This window comes from Dermacentor albipictus, unplaced genomic scaffold (assembly GCF_038994185.2).
Source record: "Dermacentor albipictus isolate Rhodes 1998 colony unplaced genomic scaffold, USDA_Dalb.pri_finalv2 scaffold_15, whole genome shotgun sequence".
In the NCBI taxonomy this organism is placed as follows: domain Eukaryota; kingdom Metazoa; phylum Arthropoda; class Arachnida; order Ixodida; family Ixodidae; genus Dermacentor; species Dermacentor albipictus.
Window position 1 is genome coordinate 14,224,555 of NW_027225569.1, and position 26,506 is coordinate 14,251,060.

The following is a 26,506-nucleotide window of genomic DNA, read 5'->3' on the forward strand; positions in this document are numbered from 1 at the left end:
AATATATCTGCTCGCCGTTCTTGTTGTGCTTGAGTGTTAGCCGTTTTGCAACGCTTCACTCCGTTTATAAATTGCCGCACGAGGCAGATTGTTTGCGCCAGTCAATATAGCGCGAAATGAAAACACGTACAGTCTTTCCAGTTAATTCAGATTGTGGTTCCTTCGAAATAAAATTCAGACCATAGTACTTGGATATTTTTTTCTGCATCGAAACGGAAGAGCAGTTTTTTTTTTACTGACTAGCAATTTTAATGCGTAAAATTTCTCAGAGGGCGTTTCCCAATGACGTCTAATCGTCCCTGCTTTGTGCGAGCTGATTCAATCTTACACCAGCAAACTTGCAAATCTCATCACACCGTGGTTCGTTACACCATGGTTTCAGCAAGCGACCCCCTTGGATCGTCTTTAAGGACGTTCGACGCCAAATAAGAATTACGTGCCTTATGTATTGCATGATGCATCGATTACCCTATTACATCTGGGTTACTAGTTAAAATTTCCCTAGCCCTCAAGGGGTGGTTAAAGAAAGTGACCAGAAACACAAGCGAACTAATATATACCGAGCACGAACACCGATGTCGCGCTCACGGAACATACTTCACTAGTGGTTTGCCGTGAAATGATTATGCATACCTCCCGATAACTGCTCTATGCAAAACAGCTTATTAAGTTCAGTTTTGCTAATGCGTTGCTATTCAGATAGTCATCGACTGCTGCTATTCACTGCTGTGAAGAAATCACTCTAATAGCTCTATTCAGTGTTTGCAGGTAGTACGTGGTTTAATATTCTCATTTCCTTTATGAGTCAGGCCACGTACACATTTTTTTACGCAAAATGTTATTTATAGCATTTCCGAGTAATGAAGTCTGGCATGTATAGCACATCGTGCTATCTTATCGTGCCTTTTCAGCGAGGCAAGATTTTTTCCAGTTTTCTAGTGAAAGATTAGGTGCTCGCCTTCCTAAACGTCGTGTTCTTTATTTTTTGCAATAATGTAATATTTTGTTTCAGCGAGCACCTTCTAAGGAGCTTAAACAATGAACTCACCGTCAAGTGAACATTGAACATGCATGCGCGTTGGACGAAATCTTAAGGGCTTTAGGTATGTCTAAAATGAAGTCATTATTCGGGAAATCTCAAGATCAAAAGCTCAAAAGGCTTTTGAGCAGAATTTAGAGGCATGTTCGCCACCATCCGAGTACATGACGCCACAGGGATTTTTTTTTTGAAGGTTTGGACTGCCTTTCTCGGGAAGCGTACGAGGCGTTCATCGAATTCCCACAAGAGGGCTAGTGGGACTCTTATAAGACAGGTATGTATACGCTCTGTATGCTGCGAGGTCCATGATTTAATGGTGCACTAGGCATTTTTCACATAAGTAAGGTTCTGCGGGCTCTCAAGTCAACAATATTGGTGAATGGAGCGAGTTAGGCAGGTTCTTTACCTAAAGGCTACGCTATTCAGCCCACCGAAATGCTCTGCTTGAGTGCACTGTATCTTTCAAATGTGTGCTTCAAGTTTTATGTTGAGCTTACTGGGTTAGGAGAATTCGAAAGACGTTCGTAAATAGCTTGGGCCCTTTTAGCAAAACTGCATAAACAAAAAAATATATTGACGTTACTTTTGCATGCACATAGCAGAAACCTATTGAGCGTTGCCGTAAGCATGGTGGCGTTTCGTTCTCTTCGAGATCCGCCAACGTAAGCAGGAGCAGAAGCTACACTTCTTCAACTGCAGCTACAGTTTCTGAGGCTGAGCGGTGCCAAATATAGCGAACTATGTTCAGCTTTACACGTTAAAAAATAGAATCAAGTAAAAAAAAGAACCGGTGTTTCGGCTGGGTGAAGAATTCGAAGCGATATCTAGGTACTGCGTTGCCCCTCAGATCCTGACGCTGTGTTCTAACATTAGGTGAGGGTGACTTGGCTAAAGACAGCAAGTCATCCAATCGCAATTTCGCAGTATGGATGGAGTCGTGCAGCGTTGAGTCCAGGCATGTCGCAACATCAGCAAAGGTGTTGCACGCGTTGCGCCTGGATGGTGCATGAGATGAGACCGCTGGAAAACCGTTGGCACTTGTCAGTGCCAAAGAAAACATGTCGATATAAGTACCTTGACATTTGGCTCTCCAGTGGCAACGCTGTAGATTCGACAGAACGGAGTGTGAGGGGGCGGTCAATGGCGGAAAGAACACACAACACTCGCGGGCAAGTGTCTGTGGCTATGCAGGAAAAACAAGAGGCAAACCATGCCCAACTGAGAATGATCCTGAATATAGTCGCGCGTTCTAATCCACGTTAGTTTAAACTGGGGAAGAGAAAAGTAACAATTATTAGCAACAGTCAAATAAGCCAGCACACGCCACTGATTGTAATGGTTCACTTATATTGTTGCTCATCCCCTGCGCGTTTCAGCAAACGCGAAATCTGCGCGCGTGGAAGCTGCGTCGATTCAGCGTCTGTTCCAAGCAACCAAAAGTGCTGTCAAACGCTGCCGGACTTCTTGGTGCAGCACCGCACGTGCAGCAGCGACGCGCCCGTAGCTTTGCCTTGGTAGCCGGAGAAATTATCCTGCGACTATAGGAGGGAGCGTCACGTGACAATTTTGAAGCCTAGTGATAAAAGAATATATAGGAGCCGTAGGCCTGAGTCACGTGATAGGCAAGCGGAAAATTCTAGTAGGCTTGCTTTGTTTGCAGCTCCGGCTGGCATTTAGGAACAAACTGTTACGTCTCAACACGACAAAAGGCCTGAATTAAACGAATACTACGAGGCGACCGCAGCCATTCATCAGCGCCTATCACCAAGTCAGCGCGGCGTTGATACCTTCTGTTGACGAGTCCGCAAAAGGCCCATCTACCTGTACCTAACAGCCTGAACTATTGATGAAGAAGGGCCAACGTCAAATGGTACTGAAGCCCAGCGCCCACCTTGGATACCCAGGTTGCTATACGGTCACCTCTTCCGTACCATCGAAAGTGGAGCTACGGATTCGATGGTTGTGATTGGTCGCCACAGAGTCATCCCATTACATAGCCGAGTCGCAAAGGGAAGACTACGCTATTAACAGCGGAAACCTTTCGTGCAGTGGCACTGACGTGTCTTGATGTGAACTCATACGTTTATTATGCTCCTGTGTGAAGTGGGCTTTTGTAACTACAGCCAGCGTCACCAATGTAAAAAAAAACCTTTTTCCTTCGTGCCTACTACCAGGCGTATTCGTCGATGGACTAGGCAGATTCGTGGCCTAAACGCCACTTCGAGCCGCAACAAGGCGCACATGGCCGGCGTGACCAAAGCCAGCTGAGCTTATTGGAGGTTCAAGCGTGTGACGCAGTCGAGTCTTTGTTATGTTAGTCAGGTAAAGCACCTAACCACCACAAATTACACAGGTGCGCGTGGTCGTTCAATTTGAAAGAAAGCGGTACCAAAATATCAAGAAAATACACCGCAGTTAATGTGCACACCAGCTCATTTGACGAAGCACGTAAACGCGCTCTGGCATTTTGGATGGCTGTCTAGGTGAGAGGGCCGGTAACTCCACTAAGAGGTGTTGTGTTGAGCGCAAGTGAACGACGCTTTTAACAATTCTGACATCTTGGATCAGGCGCCCTAGGAATTCTCAGGGTTTCAAGGCTACGCATTTAAAACGAAGAACGACGCGCGTGGTAGCATAAAAGCAATCATTACTTTCCACGTGCTTCCATGGACGAGGCTTCAGTCGCCACTAGAGGGTACCACGTACCAAAAAAATCTCGAATGGTCCAGCAACCATGTGGGTAGAATCCTACACTAGAGGCCACGAGCACGCACGACATCCCGCAGAGAGGCAGGGGCGGCGTCGGAGAAGGTTCTCTTGCCGAGGCTAGCGGAATCACGTGACGCTCCCTCTTAGTTATTTTTCCCCTGCCTGCATGGTGTGGGAAACCAGGTCCGTCGTCTTTTGTGGCTAAGCGCAATGCACATCTCTTCCGTCCTGTGCGACCTTCTAAGCCTAATCATCGACTAACAAAGTATAAAAGCCGACGCGCTTGACCCACTGATCAGATTTTCGGCGATCGCAGACTCTGATTACAGCAATCGTTGTGCTTGGGGGCTACTTCTTGTGGATCTTGTCGCTGCGTCTGCAGCGTGCCGAACGAGGCAGATTGTCTGCGCCATTCAATATATCGGGAAATTAAAACACGTATAGAGGTGTGCTCAAATTTTGCATTAAAACTTTCATAATCCTCGGTGAATCCTGTTCATTTTCTTACGATAGAATTCCGCGGTTTATTCAGATTGTGATTTCTTCCCGATGAAATTATTAAAATAGCACCTTGATATTTTGTTCTCTATTTCATCTGAATACTCGTTTCATAATCGTTAGCGATTTCAATGCCTAGCACTTCTCAGACGACCTCCCCCTGTGATCTACTGTCCCCCCCCCCCCGTCTTCTGCGAGCTGATTTCACCTTACGCCTGAAAATTCCCTATGTTCTATTCCCTGTTTCTTGCAGCCCTAAAACTGCGTTCGCTTCTTTTAGCCACCGTTCCCTAACTCCAATGGTCCACTGTTTATATGTCCTACGCATTCCCTGTACTATCAAGCTGCAACTCTTCCTCTTATTGTCGACAAGAACAACGATACGCCTGATATCGCTGGATCGCTCGGAGATGCCTTCGTCGCGCAGTGACCATGAATAGACTGATGATATTTTAACTTCTTAGATTCCTGTGTTGATATATGTGATGGTAGTCAGTTACCATTGCACGAGTGCTATAAGGTGTTGCATTTTAGAGCGCAGCTCTTTGGCGTCCGTTCCTGGGTTTCGCGTCGTCGTCGTCGTCGTCGTCGTCGTCGTCGGCCTCGTAACCAGCTCCGCCCCCCTTTCATCCCCCCAGCGCTAGCAGCGACCGACTGATACCGCTGGATGCCGCTGACGCCGCTAGAGAGTGAAGATAACGTGACTGCATAGAACGCCGTCGCCGCCATGCAGAAAGAGGCGGAAAGGGTCCCCCCCCCCCTGGTTCTTAGCGCTGCGGAAGCGAGGGTATCATATTGTTTGTGTCGGCATCGGCGGCGTTGTCCCTGAAACCAACTCCGCAGCTGGGGTTGACTCACTATCGGCGTCAGCGGCATCAGTCAGTCGCTGCTATCTCTTCCCTCCTCCCTTTATCGTGTTGTCCGCTTGCTGCACGCGCTTCTGCCCCCATCGTTTGCCGCTGGGTGTACACGCCGCCCCCTTCCCACCTCTTCCTGCGAGTTTCCGGTTGTCAAAGCGCCGGCTCGAACTTTGAAGTTGGCGAACTGTGCGCCGCAAAGTTGCCCAACGGCTTGCTGGTAGTAGCTGCCTACTTCGCCCCTACCGCACTCACGAAAGACGTCGTGCACCTCCTGCAGCTCGCATTAACCGTCCATCGATCCACACCGATGTTAGTAGTGGGGGACTTTAATGTTGACATAAAGACAAACAGCAATTTCCTAACACTTATGCGGGAGAACATCCCGTTCCTCTCGCTCGTAACGCGTCCCACGGCTGTGACAACCTCGCGAGGCACTTGTATAGATCTCGTCTTTGAGAATCAAGCATTGGTGTACCAAGTCGAACATATATCAGTATATTTCTCCGACCACAAAGCTTCCTTCATGACTGTCAAGAACTGTTAGTGGAGTCTTTGTTAAAGGAATACGTGTGAAAAATAAAAAAAAATTCTGTGATAGCGCATACATGTGTTGCTCGATTTCTTTGCCTCAATCTATCGAAAAGGTGAAACAGCTTATTTGCTGCGCTCAAATTTCGCATTAGGAAGTAACGTAATCGTCGGTAATTTTTTCCTCGTTCCATTAGCTTATGTGAAAAGGGCTGTCGGATGCGAATGGCACGAGGCGTCTCGTGTGTCGAGAGTTCATCGCCGTTACGCCATCTCAGCCTCGCTGCCGCCCTCGCCTGCATTCTCACTGCGCCGTGGTAAGGTGCACTGAAAACGCGCCATGTGTCTCAACGTGCTCGCTTACCCGCGAGGTGTTCGCAACTCGAAGGATGCTCAGCGACGTTCAGTAGGGCATCGAGCCTTCCCCGAATGTCATAATGTCCCACACTTAAATTTAATGTTGCCCAATGGGAAATTTACGTTACCCTCTCCAAACATTTCAGTTGGTCAACTCCTAAATTTCAATTTGCCCCCCCCCCCCTAACATTAGGCGTGTCCACTCGTAAATTCAGATTGGGCCACCCTCAAATTTCAAGTTGGCCCACCCCTTAATTGTAATTGGCCCACCGCTGATGTAAGTTTCCCCATGTATTTTTAAGGAGCCGTATGTATCGTTTTCGGTATTCTGTTTTTATTTAATTTTTTCTCTTTAGATTCTTGGTCATCGCTTGAAAGCTAGCCCTCGTCTACATTTACAATACCAGAACGTATAAATATCTAAACTTTGCAAATAGAGTATTTTTATGCCGGCGCAACGAATCACACTATTCGCGTGACAGGGCTCGGAAGCTCGCGAACGAATGCTCACACATAAAAGCTTAATATAAAATATTAAAGGTTTCTCAAGTGGACGTCACTCGCATGCCCGGCATGCTACCATTGAGGTGCTCTCAATATAAGGCAGCCTTGCAACTGGAGCTTTGTCCAACACCGCGATGAAATGCTCGCTTTTTGTAAGACGACAGGCATGACAGACAGACGAAACGAACGCGTCAGCAAAGGAATAACATGTGAGCATTTTTAAAAAGTAGCAATAAACCACAATGAGAAAATACCAGGAACGTATTGTGCACAAACTTTCTGACATTCACTGAGAAAGTCTTATTCAGAATTTGGTATGAAGCTGGCAACCTGTAAGGCGGGAAGATTGGGTACTTTAAAGGGATATTAAGACGAAAAAGCTTTCCTGCGTTAATAAAAGGGCATGTGTCTGGGATGAGATATAAAACAAAACAAAATCCACTGTTTTGGTGAGATGGTGCTCGATGAGCCAGAAAGGCTCAAACGTCAAGGACTGGTGGCAACCCCATCGTGAAGTCCTCTGACTAGCCCGCCGTGACGTCACTGACTTTTCCAGCGTGTGCTCGGGCGTAGTTTAATTTCAAATCGGTGAAAGTGGACTACACTTCCGTGCTTACAGAGCGAAACTATAAAATTAGCACGTTTCAACAAGTATTACACCCCCATAACGACCCCAAATACGAAGAAATACTCTAAATCCGTGACGTCAAGGTGACAGACCCGCGCCTAGCCTTCGGCGAGAAATTGAAGAAATGCAGCCTATACTTTCATTTGTTTCTTGTGATTATCAGCTTATTAATGACGAGGCTAACAGTCCCAGAGTTTCGAAAGAATGCTTTATCAGTCTAAAATGACTGTGTATTTCTGTTTGCTCTCGATTTGAGGGCTTGAAGTTTTCCGTTATTGAGTTTCACGGATATTCAGATTATGGTAAGCGTTTATGCTTTCAAGCTATATGAATATATATGCACCATTTCTTCTACTCCGGCGGCGGCTGCGTATGTCACGGCCGCGCAGCCATGTCATAGGCTTGAAAGCGACCTGCGATGATGCAATTGTGCGGCTAGCTTAGTTTGCTCTGTGTTCTCGCCGCTTAGTTCGCGTTCAAGCGAGAGGCAGCACGAAGTTCAATTGACTCGCTGCTGCTGCATGCGTGATTCGTCACGCCAGCGCTTTTGAGTGCAAGTTTGCGCGGTCATCGAGTGAGATGTATTAATGTTAGCTTGTCCTCGCCTGGCGCAATGCTTGTTAATTTAGTTAATAAGAAAATGTTTACAACTTCATGTGACCCATAAAACAACTATCCTTATTTCGTACAGCTGACTATTAATTTGCGATCACAATCGACGCTTCGCCTTTCGGGCACTACTGCAACTCTTTCCTTAGTTCTCTTAGATCTAGCAAAAGGCCACAAATTGCCCTATTTTGACGAAAGTGGTCAAAAACACGTGGCCAGGTACTCAGATCCCATGAGCCCTAAATCGATTTGAAGTCGCTAAAGAAGTCCTTGGTTTCAAAATTTATTGCACAAGATATTCAATCAGCCAATGAAGGATCCCTTACACATTCTTGGGCGAGGAAAGGAGCGTTTCACTGTAGAACTTTCGTATATCTGTTCATGGCATGGTAATATGCGAAAGGAACCTGTGGGCCTCAGATGACCTATACCTTTGTTACAAGCATCATATAGTTCGAGCTGCCAGGCTCCCTGAAGGCAGTGAAAATCTGCAGGTTTATTCTTCACCATCGACTGCTGCGTCCACGCTCACAAACAAGTGCAGAGCAGGCAGCCATTCCGGTTGCATTAAAACACTCTCAAGAGAATCTAACGACAGCGACGTTTGTCATGGTTTCCAACTCCAGCGCAGCCCCTCAGCAGACCGAAACGAAGTGACGCTGATAACCCAGCTATGGACATCGTTTATATTAAAGTGTGTAAAATAAATGTCATGTTGTTTCCCCCACTTGGCGTTGGACATATTCGCAGATACAAAGCGTGCATAAGTAGGATCACCAAGTATGTTGGATTCACGGAGCCAAATTACTCGCTCGTTCGCGCTGAGGTGCTTTACAGAGCTAAAGTTGTGTAATGAGTTTTGTTTCTTACCATGCCAGTGTGAATCACCTTGTTTTTTCTTCAGGAGATGTTCGATGGACGCATTATGTGCAGATACGCTATTATCTTTCGCCTCAGGATGACGGCTGCGCCAGTTGTCCTGGCTACGGCAGACACACCTAGTTCACTGTACACCCGAGAGATGGCGTCACCGTTCGATTGAGGTGGAATCGACATCTTTTGAGCGCCGTAGTTGCAGACGATCAGGGCACCGACTTAATTCTGGAGCAAGCAAGTGACCAACCTAAGCGCGTTAATAAACTCAACCCATTAAGAATATTCCACCTCTGTGCAAAACTTGAGCGCGAACGATCGAGTGGTTTAGGTAGAAGAGTTATATGTAGCTCCCGATCCTTTTTCAGTTACACGCTATGTGTACTTATGCCTGTGAATGGTCTGGTCGACAGGCCTCTAGCTATACACCCACAAAGGCTGTGGCTGCCCAGAAGATCTGTGCGATCTCGATGACACTGCAAAGAGCAGCACTCCGACTAGCGGGTCTCGCTGGATGGTCTCATTCTTTTCAGTTCACTGTCGAGACTTGCCTCACTGGGCTAGACTCCTGCAGAATCGGTTGTGGCTTGATGTCCGAGCGCTCGCTGCGAAAAAGCACCTGCGTTCAGTCGGTCGGATATTTGCCTTGAGACGTTTGCCTGCTTGATTACTCAACTGCCATGCGTTCTTGCAGAGCACGCATTTCTCCCGGAGAGGTGTCTTTTTCTTTACTTGTCGCGTTCCTCTCTGAATGGATGCCTCCTTCATAATTGTTCGTGCGGTTCTATGCGGCTATGTCCTTCCATCTATTCTCATCTTTCCCCTCTCCCCGCTTCTTCCACAGCTGCTTGGTTTTCATCATTCCTAGTATTTTTTTACTTGTCTTTTTGTTCGTGTTGGCATTTCTAGAAACCACTTAATAATAATAATAATAATAATAAGTACTATTATTACTTCGGTATTCACTATAGTGGGCAGGATCAGCTTCGTTGCCTTTGCACTGGGGAAACACACAACGTAAAAAAATACAAATGTGATAGACCAAACAGTTTGAAGGAGAGAAACATATAGAGAACTCTGAATATATCAATACATTAAAAACATTTTTAAAAATCTCCGCATGAACAGTGAATTGTGTGGCTTAAGAACCTCACGGTTCTGAAGAAGTTACACAATTCTCCGTCATCCAGGGCTGACTTCGTAAATTCACGACCTCAGCCCCTCGAAAGCGTGCTTTGACGTCATAATGTGGTTTGTCCGGAAAAGACTGCTTTAAACAAGACGCGTGCTTAGTGATCCGGGCGGGTGAGAAAAGCGGTTACTACCGAATGAAGGTGTTCAGGGTTCGTTGCGTAAGAGGAGTCGGAAGTCGGAAAAAGTCATATTACATATACAAATATAGGAAGGCGAAAGTGCGATACCAGCACCTTCGCGTATGAATTTATCATTTGTTTTTATTAGCAAGGCTTGGCTATTAAAAATCTAAATTCCACAAGCCAGTGTCGATGCGAAACAAATTTAAGGTGATCTTTCATATTTCCTTCCAATCAACATGTGACGCGAGCAAACATCGCTCCGATGGCAATTCTCGCTCAAGCAGGGCGCAACCAACTTTTGGTACTCTTCGCAACTTATGATTCCTGAAACGTTAGCGCTTCTGACAAACCAAGCTTGTCAACCACGTGCTCTAAACACTGCATTTGCATAGTGTTGCTCTACCGGAGCTGCGCGTAATTCGCCCACGCTTATTTCGCAACGTCCCGCCGAATACATCGTTTAATCACGTGAAAAGCTTGCATTGCAAACAACTTTGTTATTATCACCAATATGGTATTCCTAGAGAACAAACAATTTTTGTCGCAAAAACCGTTCCCAGTGTCGCATATTGTTTGTTGAATGCAGCCTGCTGAGTATTTCTATTTAAATGAACGGAGCCGAACTGTTTGTTAAGAAACTCCCTGGAGACTGCAGTTCCAAACGCACTGGATGACGGAGCTGCAGGTTTAATGCGCATGCGCGTCCGTTTGCGAAGATGGAGCGGCAGAGTACAGACAATGAAATAACGCGAATGAACAGCGCAATGCGTCGGAATAAAAAGGCTCCAAACAGGGCGCGAATTGCAGCTGTCCGAGAAGAGAACTAGGCATGATTCGAAAAGAGGAATTTGAAAAGAGTTCGGTCTCAGGACCATAATTATTCTCTCCATGATTGATGACGCGGCAAAGCACGCGCTAATTGGCCGTGGTAGGGGTGTGCAGTTGTCTCGATTGGCAGACCGGAGTGGCAGTTCTCGGCCTTCAAATGGGTACGACCCATTTGAGCGTGCGTCTAAGCTCCAGCAGCCTGTTCCCGTGAGATAAGAGGGGCACATTAGCCTTCTTGTTGCAGGTTTTCCACGCATTTACACGAAAGAAACGCACCCTGAGGCCGAAATAAACGTACCGTGTCGGTGCGTTGTTCAAAAATTAAAAAAAAAGAACGTTACCATTCTTCCCACTAGAAACATTCCAGATTGCGTATTTATCGGTATGCCTAGCCGAGTATAAGCGTGCAATCTTTCAAGCGTATGGCACATTCGTAGCCCCTCACACACACCGGGACGAACACCACTTTTGAGTCCGATCAATTACACCAAGTATGGCATAGTGAGCTCTCTCAAACGCGACCATTCCTGGTTCAGATGGACAAATTGTCAAGCCAGGCCTCTCTCTATAAACACCCTGCGCAAGGCTAACTCTACAGATTACCTCTGTTTGCGTCACGACTGGTGCGACAAACATTTCATCTGCGCAGGGTACACATGCACGATCGGGGATTGGCCTCTTTTCTCTACGCAATGGGTAAGCTGCGTGGATACGTTATGGTTGCAAAGATATGAGCGATATTGCTATAGGACGTTTCTCGTACACCGTGGTTTCAGCAAGTGACCACTTTGAATCGTTTTTAAGGACGTTCGACGCCAAAAAGAAAGGAGTTACATGTCGTCTGTATTGCCTGATGCATCGATTACGCTGCTACAGGTGGGTTACTAGTTAAATTTTCCCGAGCCCTCAACTGGTGGTTAAAGGAAATAATCAAAAACACAAGCGAATTAAACTACACCGAGCACAGACACCGATGTAGCGTTCACGGAACTTACTTCACTAGCGGTTTACTGGTAAATGATTATGCATACCTCCCGATAACTGCTCTATGGAAATTAAGTTGTTTCGTTTAGCTTTGGTAATGCGCTGCTTTCCACATAGCCATTGACTGCTGCTGTTCACTGCTGTTAAGCGAGGACTCTAATAGCTCTAATCAGCGTTTGCATGTAGTACGTTGTTTAGCATTCTTATCTCGGTTACGAGTCAGACAGCGCACACGTTTTTTTTTAACGCACAATGTTATCTATAGAACTTCCGTATATTATAGTATGGCATGTGCTATCTTATCACACGTTTTCAACGAGGCGAGTTGTTTTCTAATTTTTCAGTTGAAGATTAGGTGTTCGCCTCCGTAAACGTGGTGTTCTTTTTTTCGTTGCTATAATGGAATATTTTGTTTCAGCTACCACCTTCTAAGGAACTTACACAATGAACTCACCGTCAAGGGGACATTGAATATGCATGCCCATTGGACGAAATGACAAGGGCTTTTGGGATGTTTAAATTGAAATGCTATATTCGGGTGGCCTAATTACTTCCGGAGAGCTCTAAGACTTTTGAGCAGACTTTAGTAGCATGTTACCCACCATCCCAGTACATGACGCTTCAGGGATTTTCATTTTAAAGTTTCGAGGGCCTCCCACGAGAAGGATACGAGGCGTTAATGGAATGCCCACATGAGGGCTGGTAGGCCTCTTTATTAGAGAGAAAGGCATGTGGGGTATATGTGTATCATATTGCTGTAGAGTCCACCATTTGGTGATTCATAAGATGTTATTTACGCGACGATTAACTGTAGCGCACAGAGCGCAGTGCCGATGCAGCCAAACATTCCTTCTTCTTTTCCCAAAGGCTACGTTACACAACAGCCAAAGGTGCCCAGAGTGATTGCAGGTTATCATTTTAATGGTTGCTTGAAGTACTACGCTCAACATGCTGCACAAGCAGTGTTTTTATACCTTCCGTCAATAGCGACAGCCTTTTTACGAAAAACAAAAAAACAAAGAAAAGAATGTTTCGTGGTGACTTGCTTACGCATGAGAGATACTTATTCTGCGTTGCCGTAAGAACTGTGGGGTTTCGTTGTCTCGGAGATCTGTCTACGTACAGCATTACACTTTAACTGCAGCTGCAGTTTCTGAGGCTGAATGGTGCCATGAAAAGGGAGATATTACCAGCTTTGCAAATGCAAAAATAGAGAAAAAAAATCAAGCAAGAAAAAGAGAACAGCAGTTTTACTTGGATGAAGCATTCAAATTAATAGCAAGATTATGCGTTGTACTTGAGATCCTCCCGCTGTGTTCTAACACTAGGTGAGAGCCTCATGGGTCGACACTGCAGGTCGTGCAACTGTAGTTGCGCAGAATCAATGGAGTCCTGCAGCGTTGTGACATGGCTTGTCAGATCGCTTCTCAGTGCCATAGAAAATAACTAGATATAAGTAGCTTGACATTTAGAATCCTTTCAACGCAGACAAGTGTATGCATTGCGGGGCGTCGTCGACACTTATCCTCAACAGAAGTGCAAATTTGTTTCAGGGAAACTCGAGCCACCGGCACAAGACGAATGCTGTAGTGTGAGCACTATAGAGTCGATTGAGCTGAGCATGAGGGTGCGGTACATGGCGGAAGGAATACGCTATCATACGTGTCATACGCTATACGTGTCATACTTGAAGCCTAGTCAGTGCAAAGAATGTAGAGGAGAAGTGGGCTCTAGCCACGTGATATGCAAGCGTTAGATTCTAGTCGGCTCACATTGATTGCGTCTGCTGCGGGGATTTCAGAAGACGCGGAAATATGAGGTTGGCAAACGCACGCCAATGTTTGTGAAGGTTCAAGCGTGCGACAAAGTGGAGTGTTTGTTATGTCAGCTAGATAACGCACCGAACTATCACACGTTACGTAGGTGCATGTAGTGATTCAAGGTGCAAGACAGCGGGAAGAACAAGCAAGAATATATGCACCGCATTTTTAAGTGCAGAAAAGCTGATTTCACCAAACACCGGGAATTCTCGATGGCTTTCAAATTGAGAGCACAGCCACTTCACTAACGGCGTTGTTGGGCAATAGTGACCAACTATTTAAAGATTCTGTCGTCATGGGTCAGTCGCCCAGACATTCTCCAAGTTTCAAGGCAGCGCGGGTGAAGCGAACAACGTTTTTTGCCGAAGAAGAAAACCACCTGTTACTTCTTCCCACGTGCCAACATGCCTGTGATGGCAGGTGCCACTAAAGGTTACCCCGAACAAAACAAAGTCGAATAGTCTCTCAACCATGTGGCCCAAAGTAACCAGGGAGCGTTAGGAGTGACGTCAGAGAAGATTGGGTAGCCGAGGCTTGCGGAGTCACGTGGAGCTCCCTCTAAGTTCTTTTTATCCCTCCTCGATGGTGCGTATAACCGGCTCCGTCGTGTTTTACGGCCAAGTGCACTGCACGTCTCTTGCGTCCCTCGAGGCCTTCTAACACTAAACATCACGGCTGGCGCATGCGCCGTCGAAAGCGTCATCATCCGACGGCGGCGCCGGCGGCACCAACGGGTTTGTAGCCTCGATATGGCTGCTATTGTAACAAAATGTTACGCACACGAAATCAGCTGAAGTAAAAGCAAGGGGCAAACAGACAGCTGACAAGGGTTTGTGCTGGCTATGCAAGCATTTAAATGACCAATTTATACAGTGTGACTTTACTATCAAAGGTTTTAGTGCGCAGCTCTTGGACGCCAGTTCCTGCGGGGATCGTCGCGACATGTTCCTCCGTAACCGAAGCAACGAGCAAAGCGAAAGATGAAAGCGAAGGCGGAGAGCAGCGGGAGATGAAAGCAGAGAGCGGGAGGAGGAAAGCGGAGGCTCAAATTATAGAGAAAGGAGGAGGAGGAAAGCAGAGTGCCGCACGAGACTACGAGACGGCGCCGTCGTATTGTAATCTGAGTGTGTGGACAGCGCGAATGGCGTGGTACTTTCTGGAAACGGCGCGGGCCCCTACGATTACACGGGAACATTGGACTAGCCATGCATGAAAGCCAACGCGCTTTACCCGCAGACCAGATTTTCGACTATCGCCGATCCTGCTCGCCGTTATTGTTGTGCTTGAGTGCCATTTGTTTTGCAACGCTTCGCTCCGTGTCCGACCTGCCGCACGAGGCAGATTGTCCGCGCCAGGCAATATATCGCGAAATGAAAACACGTATCGCTTTTCCGATTTATCCTGATTGTGGTTCCTCCGACATGAAATTGTTATTACAATATCTGGATATTTTCGTGTACCTAAGAAGACACTAGTTTTCCTTCATTAGGTAATTTATTGTGTAGTATTTCTGAGACGCCCTCTCTCAATGATCTCAAATCACCTCTGGTTTGTGCGAGCTGATTCTGATGCCTGCAAATTTCCTAACTTCATCACACCAAAAAACACTTTGCCATCTAAAAACGTCGTTCCCTTCCCTTGGCAACCATACGAGCTGTAATTCTAATGATCCACCTTTTATATGTCCTAAGCATTGCTTGAACTGTCGAGCTGCACATCTTCCTTTTATTGTCGACAAGAACATAGTCTACGCCCATTTGCGGTCTATTCCCCGCCGCTGTCTTCTTGTCTCTTAACGTTACGCCTGATTTCGTTGGATCGCTCGGTGACTCCCACGTCGTACAGTGGATGTAAATAGGCGGATGATGTTTCAACTTCTCGGGCTCCTTAGTTTATTTACGTGACAGTAGTCAGCCACCACTACACGAGCGCTATAAGCTGTTACCTTTTTCCTTCTTCCACTACCTTAAGTGATTAGTGTTGTCGGATGCTGTAGAAAAAGCGGGAAGTTGTACTCGGTAGCTCTGGTTTGCACTGTGGTTAATTTTTGCTACTAAAATCTTGAGCATTCGTGGTGTAATCACTTGATCATTGTAAGTCATATATCATGGCGGAACACTCTTACATTGTAATTTACGGCAGCTCTGCATTGGAAGTTTCACGTTTCGTCCAACTTGGTGCTATAGAAAAAATGTCAGTGGAGATTTAGAGGTGTTAACGCGTCGCCGTACAAAAAAAAAGTGTTTGAACAACAAGCGCAAATGTATGACTCAGTTTGAAGAATAATGTTCTGTGAATTACACAGCTGGACGGGATTCTAGCGTCGATGAAATATGCAACTACAAATACGACGTCATCAAGTTCAACCTCATTTTTTTTCATTCACCTTCCGTTGCGCTCGCACACATACCTACAATGACTGTTTGAGGCTGCATTTCGGATAAATATTTTTTTTTGCGACACGTTTGGACAAAGCGCCTGTCACAATCGCCGAGACAAACACATTGATTCACTCTAATCAGTCCGCCATCGAAAAAGATAGGCGGAAAGAGGAATTGACCGCAACAGAAGGAGCAGGTTAAAAAGCTGATTTCTGCTTTTTTATTGCAATAAATTCTTAAGCACTGTGACAAATTATAGAAAAAAAATAACGACATATCCATCTGTTGGAAAAAGAGATTTGCTAAAACTAGGGCTCAAGCAAGGGTTCCTTTTCCCTCCCTACCATAAGCAGGAGAGTGTGCGCGTTGGATAGAGAGAAAGAAACAGAATAAAAGTAACCGAGGGAAAGAAAAAAAGTGACCACCACTCCGTGCCATCCTAGCGACGTGCTATAAAATATAGCGCCCAAAGTATTTTAGAGAGAACACCACTATGAAGATTTATGAAACGTCTCAAATATTTTTTTTTCACTTGCGTTCACGAAAGAGAAGAGAGGCTAAAAATAAAGCACTTCCATAAGTGAAAAAGCTACAGCAATTCTGAGAATTGTTTAATAATTAGGAAGCAACTTTTTGCCTCCGAGGTCCCTTCGTTCTTGCTTAGTTTTGCTTGCTTGTTTTTCTGAGCAGCTGCGCTTCTAACCATGGCGTTTCCAGTGGCAAAGAATGTTTAGGTCTTAGTACACAATTGTCAAATTTTCTAGCCGCATCTGGCCTCTTCAGTGCAGTCGTTGCAATTGAGTCGTGACACAGGACACGAGCACGCCTCGATGGACCACAGTGGACGAACCAGAACACCAGCATGAATGAATGAATGTGTGGTTTTTATTGGCGCAAGGGCCAGGTATGGCCAGAGAGCGCCATGCATGTGTTAATGATTTCGCTGGGGAGTGATGGGTTCTATGGAGTTGATGTGACGTGGCTGTAAAAGGGCCTGAAATATAGTCGCTGTAAAGTGCGTAAAATGTATGTGTAATAAAATTATCGCGATGACAAATGACGCGTGCTATGAGCATTGAGGTGCATTTCAAAATAAAGATACGACATTAAAAATTCCATGAGTTGCTAAAATTAACTAGAGCACCATGGGCTCGTTACAGCTCTTGCGACACAAGGGCCTGGAGGCATGTGCTATATAAAACAACTGTCACAGCGGCATCCTCTGGAAAGAGGATGCGCTACGAGTTTAATGGTCTTATTACATGTAGCACAACATCATTTAAAAAGTTGAGGACTGTCTTGGTGTCAAAAAGCGGTTCCTTACCAAGAAACATAGCCGGGTGCAGAGGGATGTTACAATGGTTAGCAAGCGGAAAATGTTTTTTTCACTCCGTTTGGGCTTCCCGACACTCCAGCAGCACGTGGAGGACGGTAAGCCTCTCACCGCATCTACCACAGGTTGGAGGTTCACTTTCAGTGAGCAGATAACTATGGGTGCCAAACGTGTGTCCTATTCTGAGGCGACAGAATAGGACATATGTTCGCCGAGATTTTGTTGGGGAGGGCCAAAAACCTATCTGGGGCTTTATAACGAGCAGTTTCTTATTTGTTTGCGCGTCCCACGTGCACTGCCAGTGATGTCGCAGTTTATTTCGTAAGAAAGACCTCAGATCTGTGACAGGCACATCAGCGGTAAGGTTAACAGCTTGCGATGGAATTGACGTGGCCATCTCGTCCGCGAGAACGTTACCTTTGATTCCCCTATGGCCAGGGACCCAGCATAATATGATGTTTTGGTTAGATGAGTAGGCTTTACAGCATACCAGATACAGTTCATTGAATACGGAATTTTTATGTTTGTAGAGTGACATAAGGGCCTTCACGACGCTAAGAGAGTCTGTATAGATGGCTGCTTTTGGAAGTTTTGATCTTCTTATATGGTTCACAGCAGAGAGTAATGCGTAGGCTTCGGCCGTAAAGATGCTTGTTTATAGATGCAGTACATCGGATTCCGAGTAGGATGGGCCGACGGCTGCATAGGATACCCCGGCATTTGACTTCGAAGCGTCTGTGTAGAACTCTGCGCAGGAGTGTTTGTACTGCAGTTCTAGGAAATGCATTCTGATTTCGGCCTCAGGAGCGTGCTTTGTAACTTTTATAAAGTATATGTCACATTGTATCACTTCCCACTCCCAAGGAGGTAAGAGCTTGGTTAGGTGCATTAAGCGATGCTCGAGGAGTGGGACATGCATTTCATCGCTAAGCTCCTTCACATGCAGCGAGAAAGGCTGTTTTATGGAGGGGCGATTGCTGAAAAGTGTAGCGCACGTCATATCGGTAACGGTATGAAAACATGTATGTTCAGGATTGGAGCGTACTTTAAGGAAATATGTAAAGCTAATGTATGATCTCTGTAGGTGGAGAGACCATTCATTCGATTCGGCATATAAGCTTTCAATCGGGCTTGTTCTGAAAGCGCCCGTGGCTAAGCGGATACCTAGATGGTGAACAGGGTCTAGCTTCTTTAGCGCGCTCGGGGCGGCAGAGTTATATACCACGGCACCATAATCTAATCGTGACCGGATGAGCCTCTTATAGAGATTCATTAGGCACTTCCTGTCACTAACCCACGTAGTCTGCGACAGAAGTTGCATTAGGTTCATTGTTTTCAGACATTTTTCTTTAAGATGTTTAATGTGTGAGACGAAAGTAAGTTTATTGTCGAGTATATCACCTAGAAATTTGTGCTCTTTTTTTAGAGGTGTCTGATGTCCACACATTTCCAAGCAAGGATCCGGAATCAGGCCTCTCTTCCTTGTAAACAGCACACAAGAACTCTTTTGAGGATTGATTTTAAAACCATTTTTCTCTGCCCACCCTTACACCTTGTTCAAACCATGCTGAACCTGTCTCTCGCATACTGCGAGGTTACAGGATTTGAAGCCTATTGGAATGTCGTCCGCATAGACGGAATACAAAATGGCCGGTTGTAAGGAAGCACGAAGCGTTGTCACCTTAACAATAAAAAGTCTGCAACTGAGCACGCCTCCCTGGGGTACACCACTTTCTTGTGTAAAAGGACGTGACAGCACATTACCGACTTTCACCCGGAAGGTACGATTGGACAAAGGCTTTTTATTACGTTGAGCATATTACCATGAATGCCCATTTCCGATAAGTCTCGCAAGATCCCGTATCGCCACGTTGTGTCATACGCCTTTTCCATATCGAGAAATATCGAGAGGAAGAACTGTTTATGTATAAATGCGTCCCGGATATTTCCTTCAATACGTACAAGATGGTCGGTTGTAAAGCGCCCTTCTCGGAAGCCACACTTATAGGGATCAAGCATTTTGTTCTATTCAAGGAAATGAATCAGTCGCCGATTTATCATTTTTTCAAATACCTTACACATGCAACTTGTGAGGGCTATCGGGCGGTAGCTTGCCACTGAGGAAGGATCTTTGCCTTGTTTTAGAACAGGGACCACAATGGCTTCTTTCCATGCGTACGGAAGGTACCCTGCGTCCCAGATAGTGTTGAAAAGTAAGTAGTCTCACTTGCGTGTCAATGTGCAAGTTTTTCAGCATTTCGTACATGATCCTATCAGATCCTGGTGCGGAGCTCTTGCATGCGCTCAAGGCAGCTCTCAATTCGGCAATACTGAAAGGACGGTTGTAACGCTCATTCTCTCGACTTTTTCTTGTGAATGGCTTACGTTCTTCTATTTGTTTATATATGAGAAAAGATTGCGAATAATTGTTTGAACTTGACATGCTCTGAAAGTGCTCCGCAAGTGAGTCTGCCTTATCTTGCAGTGTATCGCCCTGTGTATTTCCCAGAGGGTGTGAATATGTTTGTCGCCCTCTAATTCCATTTACCCTGTTCCAGACTTTGGCCTCGTCTGTAAACGAGTTAATGCTCGATAAATACTTCTGCCAGCTTTCTCTTCTGGCCAGTCGGCGGGTTCTCCTGCCTTGGGATTTTACTTGCTTAAAGTTGACTAGATTCTCTGCAGTGGGAGAAGCGCGTAGCAACCCCCACGCTTTGTTTTGTTTCTTACGAGCGATACTGCTGTCTTCGTTCCACCACGGGACCCGTCGTTTACATGCCAAGCTATTTACTTCTGATATGCATTTAGATGCAATATCTATAACGAAGGCTGTGAGATATTGCACAGCAGCATCAATTCCTAAACAAGACATGTCATTCCATGAGATATTAGTTAAGTTTTGGAACTTCTCCCAGTCGGCTGCATCGATCTTCCACCTAGGAGCCTGTGGTAGACATTCTTTTTCTTTATGTGTTTTTAGCATTATGGGCAAGTGGTCGCTTCCGTAAGGATTCTTGGTAACTTTCCATTCGAGTTCAGACAGTATACAAGGGGAAACTAGGCTGAGGTCATTTGAAGAAAATGTTCTGTTTGAGAGAGAATAATATGTGGGTGTCTTCTTATTCAGCAGACACGCACCGGATGAAAAAAAGGAACTGTTCAACGAGGCGACCTCGCGCATCGATACGAGAGTCTCCCCACAGGCTGCTGTGCGCATTGAGATCGCCGAGAACAACATAGGGTTCTGGCAATTGATCTATCAAGGACTGAAATTCATGTTTGTTTAGTTGGTAATGCGGGGGTATGTAAAGCGAGCAAATGGTGATGAGTTTGTTTAGTAGGACAGCTCGAACCGCCACTGCTTGAAGGGGCGTTTGTAGCTGTAAAGTTTGGCACGCTATACTTCTATGAGTGACTATGACAACACCGCCTGATGATGTGACGGCATCATCGCTATCTTTGCGAAAAGTTAGATACTGTCGAAGAAAGTTTGTGTATTTGTTTTTTAAATGTGTTTCCTGTAAACACAGCATTTTTGGATTGTGTTTTTGTATAAGTTCCTGCACATGATCAAGGTTTCTGAGAAGAGCTCTGACGTTCCATGGAATTATTTGTGTATCCATATTGGGAGTTAATAGGTGCTGTGTGTACAGAAAAAGAAGCAGTGATTATGGAAATTACAGTGATTAAATTACAGAGCCCTTTCGAGGCCCTGTAACGGGAGTTTTGCTCTTTCTGGAGCGTTCGAGGGAGCCTCGCCGCTCCTTAGGCGCTTGGTGCCCCTTGAGGATAGGTGTTGTGTCCATTGCCTCTTGTGAAGCGCGGGACACGTGCTCTTGCGAGCGAAAAGTTTTAAGAGAGAGTCCCCGCCTTGGAGGGCAAGACCGATGCGCCCACCAGCCCGGAGGTCGATGGGGCTCCCTGAGGAATTTGGCTGCGCCGGCTGTTGCCAGCGCTGGAAGCGGCCGGGCAGGGTGGGGCAGCCTCGGCTGCACTCACCTTCGGGGTCGGTGGCCCCGTCTGCTGGGTAGACGGAGCAGCGCTAGCTGCAACCGCAGCGGGGGCAGATGGCGTAACTGCCGACTTATGGCTTGGGGGTCGGACAGCCGCCGGAGGCCGTTGTGACGCTGCCCCCTGACGCACCACTTCGGCAGAGCTGGTCTTAGGAAGCTATGCAACTCGCCTGCGTGCCTCTTTGAATGATATGTTTTCTTTTACTTTGATTGTTACTATTTCTTTTTCTTTCTTCCAAGACGGGCAGGACCGCGAGTATGCGGCATGCTCGCCATCACAATTTACACAGTGGAAAGAATTCTCACAAGCTTCAGAGGAGTGTTCATGCGCGCTGCATTTCGCACAAGTTTGGCGGCCTCGGCAGCTCTGCGAACTGTGGCCAAAACGCTGGCATTTGAAACATCTGAGCGGATTTGGCACGTACGGCCTAACACGGAGCTTGATGTACCCGGCCTCGATTGACTCGGGCAAGATACTTGATTCAAAAGTAATTATTAGGTGCTTCGTATGAATCTCTTTACTATCCCGCCTCATCTTATTTCTTTTGACATTGATCACATTTTGTTCGCTGAAGCCCTCCAGGAGTTCTCCTTCAGTCAGCTCAAGCAAATCATCATCTGACACAACACCACGGGTGGTGTTCATTGTACGGTGTGGTGTTACTGTTATAGGGGTCTCCCCGAATGACACTAGTTGCGGTAGTTTCTCATAATGTTTTACGTCGCGGAGCTCCAAGAGGAGGTCGCCGCTTGCCATCTTCGACACCTTGTAACCTTGACCAAAAACATCAGTCAGGGATTTTGAAACAAGGAATGGTGAGATGCTTCGGACTACTTTGTTTGGCTTTTCAGAATGAATATCGTGAAAGCGGGGAAAATTCTGGGTTTGGCGTCCAAAAAACTTGAAGACATCTTCGGTGCGCCCTCGTTTCTGAGGACGATCAGCAAGAGAGGGGAAAGAAGTTTCCATAAAAAATTGTATATTTTCGGCAACAGCGCCGACAGCCCACCACGGAGCCCAACAAGGGGACGCGGCAGAGCTTGCATACAAGTCTGCACGAGGCCAGTCGTACGCCGTCACTATAACCGAATATGGTGTACCCAAGGTTGGATAGCCACACATGGTTAACCCTTGCCGCCAGGAGAAAAGAAGTAAAAAGAAGAGAGAAGGAGACAGGAAAGGTAAAAAACTGAGAGACAAAGACGAAGATTGAAGGAGGGAGAGACAGGAAAAGGTGACTGCCGATTTCCCCCGGGTGGGTCAGTCCGGGGGTGCCGTCTATGTGAAGCAGAGGCCAAAGGGTTGTGTTGCCTGCGCCTGGGGGCCTTAAAGGTCCAAACACTCAGCATCAGCTCAACCCTCAGGATCCCCCTTTCCCCAGACACGGCTAAGCCGCGCTCGACTACACGCGGGAGGGTCCAACCCTCGTGTGCTCGGGTACGTGGTGTCGGAACACACCAAACGCCTGCTTGCACAAACACCCCTGCGGGGCCGGAACACCAGCAGCTGCCACAGTATCGCGTGAGGCATTGCGCGATGGCAGAGTGCATTGCCGCATTGCCATGAGTTACACTCGCTGTCATGCTCGCAAGACTATGTTGTGCGTGCGTTCCATGCCCACGCAACGTCTCGTCTGCATTCTCAATGCGCTTTACTAAGGCCGAATGAAAGCGCGCCAAGCGTCTCAATATTCTCGCTTGCCTGCGAAGTGTTCGTAACTCGAAGGACGCTCCGCAGTCTGCAACTGCAAGCTGGGCCAAGGCAAAATCTTAAGTGTGCCCATAACCAATTTTCGAGATTGGCCACACACAAACTTACAGTTGACCAACCCCAAATATCAAGTTAGCTCATCGTTGAATTAAACTTGGCCGACTCCCGGACTTCAAGTTGGCCCACCCCCAAATCTAACTTGACTAACTCTCAAAGTTCAAGTTGGCGCAACCGTATATTTAAGAGGGCCCGCCCTCACATTTCAAGTTGGCCCACCTCCATATTTCAAGTTGACCCAACCCCGAATTTCAAGTCAGCCCGTCCCCGAATATAAGTTGGCCCACCCCTGCTATAAGCTTCCCCATGCATGTTCTATGGAGCCCTAAGTATCTCTGTGGGTGTTCTTCTTATTTTTGTTTAGATTGTTCTTTTGCCCTTTTGGCTACCAGTGATCTAGATTTACAATATTATTACGATTAAACGTCTAAACTTTGAAAATTACGCATTTTGGTGCAGATACAAGACATTAAACTTCTCGCTTGAAATGACTGGGGAGCTGGCCAAAGAATTATTACGCATTAAAAGCTTAAAAAAATAATAAACGTTTCCCCAAAGGACGTGACTCACGTCCCCTGCTACGCTGCGACTGAGGTGCAATAACGTAAGGGCGCAGTTGAAATAATAGCTTGATCCAATGCAACGATGAAATGATCGCTTTTTGTAAGACGGCGTGCATGTCAGACAGACGAAACCAACGCGTCAGCAAACTAGTAACCGATAAGCATTTGAAGAAAAAAAAGAAAGAAACAGAGATGGGAAAACACCAAGAAGATAATGTGAAAAACTTTCTGATTGGTCTGAGAAAGTCTTAAATAGAACTTTGCATGAAGCCGGTAGCTTCTGAGGCGTTAACATTGGCTTCTTTCATGGAACGTTAAAGAGAAAAACTTTTGCTGGCGCATTAGCACGTTATGTTTCTAGAATGTTAAATAAAACGAAACAAAATCGACTGTTTTGCTGAGAAGGTGCTCAGTGAGCTACAAGAAGATCAAACACCAAGGACTGGTGGTGCACAATGGCTATGTACAATGATGATGTGGCAGAGACACTATACGCCATGTTGAAGTAATCTGCATGAGATCTGCATATACAAAAATGATTATGCATACGAGAGCACACACACACTCAGAAATCAGGGTCACCTACATTCTATGTGCATTAAATGAGTAGTTCTGATGGCCTGGCTAAAAGAACGAGGCCACTCGTAAATTAACACAATGAAGTTCCCAGTAAAATCATAGATATAGAGATTGCAACTCTGCCAATGAAGCTAACGACGCGCCTTCGTCACGTGATATGTTACACAGCCCCCAAAGATTACCTGCCTCTCCTGAGGATATTTTCTACCAAAGGCTCATGAAAGTTAATAGGGAGCGTCTGCGCAAGTAGTGTTTTAAAGCCACTGTCAATAGTTTGTGCCCCTTTTGCAAAAAAAAAGAAAGCACACATTTTTGTCCGGACTCTTCCATACGCATTGCAGAAACTATTCTTGCATTGCCGTAAGCATTGTGGCGTTTCGAGGTCTCCGAGATTCGCCAACTTAGGACAAGAGCAGAAGCTGAACTTCTTCAACTGCAGTCGAGTTTCTGAGGCTGAACAGTGCCGCAAAAAGCGAGATATCGTCAGATTTTAGGAGCGAAAGAAAGAAGAAACAAAGAATCAAGTGAAAAACAACAGAACGGCTCTTTCGCTCGCATCGAAAGCGATAGGAATTTACGCGTGGCGCTTGAGTTCATGAGGCAGCGTTATAACACTAAATGAGGGCGACATGGCATGGCAGGGCAGGTCGTACAACTGCTGTTGCGCAAAATAAATAGAGATACTCAGCGATGTGATCAGGCGCGTCAGAATTGTTGTAAGCGGCAAAGGAAATAACTAGATATAAGTAGCTTGAGATTTACAATCCATTCCACACAGACCAGTGTATGCATTATGGTGCGTCATGCACACATATCCTCAACAGAAAGGCAAATTTTCTTGCCTGTGACACTCGTGCCAGAGCCGAAATACAAACGCTTTAGTGTCGGCACTGCAGAGCCGACATTACGGAGCGTGAATGTGCGGTCCACGGCGGGAAGAATACACGAGGGGGGAGCGTAACGTGACATACATGAAGCCTAGTCACAGGAAAAAATACAGGGAAGTAGGTCTTAGGCACGTGATAGGCAAGCGGTAGATTCTATTCGGCTAGCGTTGTCTGCGTCTGCTGTGGGGATTACAGAAGAGGCGCAAATATGAGGCGTCACTAACGCACGCCCAGGTTTCTGAAGGTTCAAGCGTGCGACAAAGTAGAGTCTTTTTTATATCGGGCAGGTAACGCACTGAACCATCACACGTAACGTGGGTGCGTGTGGTGATTCAAGATGCAAGAGAGCGGGGAAAAAAACAAGAAAATGAACACCGCATTTCTAGGTGCTAAACAGCGGATTTCGCCAAACACCAGACCACATTCGCGCATTCTGGATGGCTTTCGAGTTGAGAGCGCTGCGCACTCCTCCACTAACGTTGGTGTTAAGCGCAAGTGACCGACGCTTTTGAAAATTCTGTCGTCATGTGTCAGGCGCACAAGACTGTATGCAGGTTTCAAGGCAATGCATTTGAAGCGAAGAACCATGGCTGCGGTAGCAGAAAACCACCCGTTACTTTCCACGTGACTCCGTGGCTGGGACGACAGGCGCCACCAAATGTTACCACTTGCCAAACAATATCTAATGGTACGGCAGCCATGTGGGCCAAGAGTCCCAACGAGATGTACGCGTTGGCACGCGACCGCACGCGCCGCACCGCGTCTGAGCGCCGACGGCGTCCGGCGCGGAGGCTGCATCGCGTGTCGACGCGCGACGGCGTGGAGACCTGCAGTGCTAGGTTTTTTGCGCCTGCGCCAGAAGCTGTCGCTGCCGTCACCCACCCGACGCGCCTCACGTGACCAGGGCAAGCCAACGTGACTTCCCGAAAGATTGTTCGCGCCGCGTACACGCAAGCCTGGTCATGCTGCGTGGGTTTTGATCGTAGTTCTACCCGGGTTTACATATTTTATGGTGGCAGCCGGTGAAGTCTTCAGCCAGAACGGCTGCATTAATAATGAAATGTTTACCGCCGAACATCGGTACCTGACACAGCGTGCAGCACGCGTAGGGCACATAGCACGCGAGTGATGCTATGCCGATGCTGTTCCAGGTTTCACCGAGTTCACAATGCTCGTAATTAATCGCAGCTGAGCTGACTGAGGCACTGGGGGTCTTGCATTATCCTGTTTAAAATGCAAAAACAAAGTTTAGGTCAGAACTTATTTTGTTTTATTGCCATCTTTAGCTCATTGCTCAATGCGGCCGTTGAGCGAAGGCTGGGCTGCCTTCGACACAGGAACCTAGCAACCCTGCTCCCCCGCAATAAAACGCGCCGCGACGCGCGGCAACGCTTGCATCGTTTCGGTGCGCGTCCTCTTCCTTCGTCGG

The 26,506-nt window shown here is 46.6% G+C and overlaps 1 long non-coding RNA gene across 1 annotated transcript in view; it reads left to right on the forward strand.

Moving 5' to 3' along the window:
- Window positions 1-1,115: 1,115 nt before the first annotated feature.
- The window catches only part of LOC139051859 (uncharacterized), a 110,217-nt gene continuing 84,826 nt past the window's right edge, over window positions 1,116-26,506 (forward strand). The window contains exon 1 of the long non-coding RNA XR_011509586.1: window positions 1,116-1,313. This is a non-coding gene — a long non-coding RNA (uncharacterized lncRNA). The remainder of the gene's footprint in view (window positions 1,314-26,506) is intronic.